At 41.7% G+C, this 6,224-nt stretch overlaps 1 long non-coding RNA gene across 1 annotated transcript; it reads right to left on the bottom strand.

Moving 5' to 3' along the window:
- Positions 1-717: 717 nt before the first annotated feature.
- Positions 718-5,990, bottom strand: LOC117951404. Its single transcript, XR_004658169.1, has 3 exons — positions 5,978-5,990; positions 3,725-3,729; positions 718-956 (listed from the first exon to the last, which is right to left on the bottom strand). It is a non-coding gene; the product is annotated as an uncharacterized LOC117951404 (long non-coding RNA).
- Between the last annotated feature and the right edge of the window lie 234 nt (positions 5,991-6,224).

Here is a 6,224-nt window from a genome sequence, read left to right as displayed (position 1 = left end):
GCCGGGGGTGTGGCCTTTACCAACTGCTATTTTGCTTGTTTAAAAGCCATGATGTCTTTCTCTCATCATGAGAAAGGGGAGGTAACCTTGCATATCATGACCTCATAAGGGGCAAGACCCCAGATCTGAACTTTCATTTTCTCGAAGGCAGAGCAGGATACCCAGGGCTCTGTTTACACATAGCCACTAGGGGACCATAGGCAGGCTGGGGGAACTCATATTATTGTTAAAAAACCTTGTAAAGTGAAATTCTCATGCCATTGGAGCTTAAACTCTGGTGGATTTCTGAGGACTCTGCTCCTCAGATCTCTGCAGGATAAATCCAGACAGCTGACTAGACTATCTGTTCAATCTGAGTTTCCTAGTTGTGTCAAAACAACCTTTGAACATAAAAATCATAACGTACACAACATACCACCAAAAGATGTTCCTTTCCAAGGCTATTTTGCAATGGCACCGTGGCTGCGTCTGGCGCTCAGCCCCAGTCATTAAGATTGGTTTAAAGAAATTCCAATAAATCACAGGACTTTCCTCTCTTACCCTCCTCAGCTGTGCTGTGGAGAAAGGTCTGGCAAGACTTAAGCGAGAATGGCAGGTGTGTTGAGTTAGTGATGTCAGTGAGTGAGTGGTCAAGCAAGGAATTCCACACAGTGTCAGAGTTAATAAACATCGCCCCTGGGGGGAATGTCTCCCCTGTGCTTTCCTGTAACGTGGATAAGAGATGAAGCCATGGATGTATTGAGGAAATCTCTTTTCATGAAACTGCACGCTAACCTTAGTAGCCAGTTCTGGCTAGTATCTAGCTAGGAGCACAACACAATAATTACATCTCCTTGGTTCTCTAACTACATCCATCATTTATTTAGATAAGCATGTAAACAATCAGGAATAACAAAAACACAATGTTTAACGTTAATGAATATTTTAGTTAATAAAACGGCGAGTTCATGAGTTTGCTATGAATACCATGGACGTATTAAGAGAACAAACTATACGTGTAAGAGACATGAGAGAGAAGCTCATGAACGAGCATGTTGCTACCGGTTGCTAAGACAACACAAACTGTTGCTATTGTGATGATGAGATCACTGTAAAGACCCCATACTGAATGTTTTGCTAACATATGTAGCAAAATGTTTTTCTAATAACTCTGTATCTCTTACTTTTGATGAAATATTTCATATTTATAAATAAATAAATAGTTTAGCAAAAAAGAATGTTCCTCTTATTTGGTCAAGAAAAAGTCATAATCCCCTCTTGGTCCAGGTTGACGCGCTCCCTGACTTGTTTACTTGTTTACACCTGAAGCCCCAGCATGGGGGGCAGTAGCTTGGTCCGTAGGGAGTTGGGTTGGAGGAGAAACTGGAGGGCTGCTAGTTCAAGTCCTCATACGGCCCACAGTGTGAAGTGAGGACTGGTAGCTGGAGAGATGCCACATCACCTCCTGGGCACTGCCAAGGGTCCTTGAGCAAGGCACCCTACTCTCCCCCAACCGCTCAGGGCACTGGTCCAGCACTGGCAGCCCCTCTACTCTGACATCCTGAGGTCCTGAGCATGTGTGTGTGTATTTCAGGCCTGTGTGTAGTGATTACTAACAGAGTGTAAATTGTGTGGGATCAATAAACCGTATAATTATTAATCCAATTTTGTCACAATACTTATGTCACAATACAAAACTATTGTGATTTTGAACATATTGTAAAATATTGCAATTTATTACAGTTTTTCCAACTGAAAAAAATGATGTCCCCCAAAGGAAAACTTTATCAACATCTGTTTTATCTACAAATATAAATGTCTATTTGTTCATCTCACTTCAATTGCATTGCTGCAAAATGGGATTGTCAAGCAAACAAACTAAAGCTACATTTTGTTTACAATACGTGGCTTCCGTGTGTTGATACAGCATTGCCACAGAAAATATTGCGATGCAATGCTGTAACGACTCCCCTCCACCACAGTTAACAGGGCCGTCCACACACTTTCAGCCTTCTGATTTGCTTTCAAGAGAAAGACCAGACAAAGAATTGAGAAAACAGAGAAGAAATGATGATGGGTAGAGTGAGAGAAAAAGGATTAAAAGTAACAATAAGTAAGGTAGTAGAGAAACAATGGGATTTCCCATCAGCATTTGCGCACCAGTGAAGTGTGTATGTTTGTCCTGTCAGGCGACACACCACAGCTGGCCTCACTCTCTCTCCATCTCTTTCTCTCCTTCCACCTCCCTGTTGTTTCAAAAAACAGCTGTTCACAAATAATTTTATCTAGAGAAACAAACCTCCTTTCCGCTTCTCCTCTATCGATTTAACACCTAGGAATGTTTGACAGCAGGGCTGGGGGGTCATTTTTCACTGCGTGTGTATGTGTGTGTGTTTGGCACTGTGAGGTGCTAAACTGTAACCTGGTATAACAGTGAAATATCACTGCGCAACACACATGCTCATTTGTGTATGCCAAACAGCACTTACACACACATACACAACAAACACACACACATACACACACTCACACACACACACATGCACACACACACACACACACACACACACACACACACACACACACACACACGTATCACTACAAATGCACACCAGATATATGAAACATTTTTAAAGGGATAATTTTGTGCAGAATTTCAGTTACAGAAAGTTTGCCCCCCCCCCCACACACACACACACATACACACGCACATTAATGAACTTGTCTTGGAGGTGGGGATTATTTCCAACTACATCTTGTTTTCGCTAATATTAGGAATAAACAAGCACATGGAGCACTGTTTCAAATTGGGTCCTGTTTGTATGGATGTACCTGTTACAGAGGTATTCCCAAGCTCCCGCCCACAGCTAGATCCAGCATTGAAAGAAATCACAGTGTAGGCCTAATGAGGGCAGAAAAACATCCCAAATAGCTGAAAAAAGATAATCTGCCACAGCCACAGGCTTTACATCCTAAATCTGTGAGAAGTAAAGAGTGTGTGGGAGGCAGAAAGTCAGATGCTTTTATTTTTGTACCGGCAATGTTTCAGTCTTTAGACCTTTTAGGATACATTAAAGATGTTATTCCTTCATAGTTGATGAAAAAAAATGTCACTGTCCCTAATGGAAGATGTGGTTTAAGGCACAACGTATAACACAATAGGCTCAAAATAAATTCTCAGGAGCAGTTTAAACTCAGAAAAATCTCCTTTAATTGAACTCTGGAGCGAGCTTTTAGTCTATTTCCCTACTCAGCTCTGCACTATGACATAGCCACAAGGAAATTATAAGGACACTAATGCCTGAACCTTTGTTCTTCTTCTATTATGTGGCTGCTTGGAACTGATACTCATTTTGTTAAGGATTATTGACAAAATGCCTTAACTATAACACAGCAAGTCAATGTGCTGTACAGATGTTAGTGTGCATTGATGGGCAATGTGCAAAGCAAATGTTAGCACTAAACTAAAATGGTGACAGTGGTACACATTATGTGCTTTGCATTATGGTGTTAACATTATCAGCAGGGCTGTAGTAATAGAGTCCGGTTTTATACTCAAGTCCAGACTCAAGACTGTTTTTCTATGGTCTCGGACTCGCTAGTTTTTGGACTCAGACTTGTCTCGGCCTTTGCCAACCAAGTCCAGGTGTCTTTATTATGTTGAAAAAAATATTGGAGGGAAAGTTAAACCCAAAAGTATTGTCTTTTTTACTGTCATGCATAAGAACTTTTTTTTGTCCTGGACTCAGTCTTGACTCAGACTCAAACCTCTTTGGACTCGGTCTTGACTTGGACTCGACTAGTCCTGGTCTTGCACTTGTTTTGGACTCAACAAAGGTGGTCTTGACTACAGCCCTGATTATCAGTGAAGGTATGTCAGCACCCTGACATTAGGACATAGCTGAATGCAACAACACCCCTAATTACACTTTAAAGCTGCATAAATTGACCTATATTTATATTGACAATGAAATAAATTAATACTCTAAATTATATTAATTGCTTCATTCAATTAATGGTTGAGCAGTCGCTTACTGGGTCTGACCAAAGTTCCTCCCAAAAGGGAGTTTTTCCTCGCCACTGCGTATGGTCGCACCATGCTTGTTCTTGGGGAAATTACTAGAATTGTTGGGACTTTATAAATTACAGAGAGTGGTCTAGACCTTCTCTATCTGTAAAGTGTCTCGAGATAACTGTACTGATTTGATACTATTAATAAAATTGTATTGAACTGAATTGAATTAAAGCTGGGTAAAGAATTCATTATGGGTACATCAACAGTCATGTTATATTCACCACTCTACTGCACCGAGATTATCTTTATAAAAACAGAAATAACGTTTTGCTTCTCTAATTTATTCAACATTTTTTTTCCTCTGCCATACTCCTGAAACGATGTAAAGCTCAACAAAACTCAACTTTTCACTAAAAGCTTGTTTTTGCGGCCGGGTTAGCTCAGTTGGTAGAGCAAGCACAGCTGCATGTATAGTATATAGACGTGGCGGCTGTGGGTTCAATTCCGACCTGCAACCCTTTGCTGCGTGTCATTCCCCTTCGCTCTCCCCTTTCGTTCATCTGTCCTGTGGAATTAAAGGCCTAAATGCCCAAAATATATTTTTATCTTTAAACAAACAATATAAGCTTGTTTGATCGTTTCACATTTATATTAAATGAAGTTAAGTGTTATACACATACATAAACTATTTAAAATCCTATAGCTAGTTATATTGTTAAACATAATTTGTACTTACCAGCATATTGTGTATCGTGTGTATTTGTCCATAGCAATCCAAGTGCATGTGTTTATGGAATAATGAAGCAAGCAGGGTGGAGGTTTGCTGCCTTGCTCAAGGGCACCTCAGCAGTGCTAAGGAGGGCAAACCAGTACGTTTCCAGCGACCTGTCCACACTCCGTACTTGCTCCGTACGTTAGTTGTCATTGCTGTGGATCACAAGCCAAGTCTCCATCTGAACTACTGTTGCCCCCAGATGGAGATTACTTTCTCTATGGATTATTAGTCTTCAATTTCAAGAAAAACTCCAAAAAGGTTGGGAAAGAGAGCAGGAGAAAGCAATGTGCTGTATTGATTTAGCGCTTTTCTAGTCTTAACAACTACTCAAAGCGCTTTTACATCATACATTCACCATTCACACACATTCATACACTGTGGCCGAGGCTGATAAGCAGGTGACACCTGCTCATCAGATAAACACTCACACACATTCACACTCCAATGCGCAGCACTGGAGGCAACTCGGGGTTCAGTGTCTTGCCCAAGGACACTTCGACATGGGACTGCAGGGCCAAGGGATCAAACCACCAACCTTCCATTTGGCAGGCAACTGCTCTACCACTGAGCCACAGCCGCCCCGGAATGAAGAGAGACATGTTCTAGATAACAAGCTACAACAAACACAGCAATAACAATAAATGCTTCTCGATTGCAGGAGTATGATTTATCATTCTACAGTGCATTACGTAAATCGTGTGTGTGTGTGTGAGTGAGTGTGTGTGTGTGTGTGTGTGTGTGTGTGTGTTTGTGTGTGTGGGGTGGGGGGCGGGGGGACTGGGGGTGCGTGTGAGTGTGTGTGCGTGTGTGTTCATGGCCAGTTGTAGGTGGAGTCCATCAGCATGTAGAGATGTCTCCCTCAGCGACAGGCAGCCGCCAGCTGGCGGAGAGGCACGTCCAACCCTGGACAGCGCCCAGCACCGGGGAGGGAAGGCCGGGTGGGTGGGCGGACAGATGCAGGGCAGGCCAGACACTTCTGTGTTCATACCAGCATCAATCAAGGCACAGCCACAGGACATCACTGTCACAATAATCTGCTGCAGTTCTCTCTGAATCTTTGTTTCTAATCTACAGCTCCAGTAGGCCTGACTTCTTTAAGGTCTTGCGATGTTTGTATCAATGTCCTCATGTGGTCCTGTGGTCAAGTTCATGTTATTTAAGGTAATACTGTGTGGCTACACGTACTGGCTATAATAATTCTTTGATACATGATGCTACTTGCTAATCTGTGAACACTAGGTGTTTACACTTTACACAGAATACTTCACTGGAGCCTACACTCCTCCAAGAGGGGGTCTCAAGTTTTTACAATAAATATATAAGCTTATTGAAATTATTATTTTAAAGAAGATTTCTGCACACAATTTAGTTTTTGAAATTATTCACGCTTGTCCTTTGTAACACACTGAATAAAAAGAAGAATAAGAGACATTTCTACCTGTTTCTGGCTGTAAT

The sequence above is a fragment of the Etheostoma cragini genome, chromosome 10 (assembly GCF_013103735.1).
Source record: "Etheostoma cragini isolate CJK2018 chromosome 10, CSU_Ecrag_1.0, whole genome shotgun sequence".
Taxonomy (NCBI): Eukaryota; Metazoa; Chordata; class Actinopteri; order Perciformes; family Percidae; genus Etheostoma; species Etheostoma cragini.
Note: the sequence above shows the minus strand (reverse complement) of the source record. Positions and strands in the feature narration are given on the sequence as shown.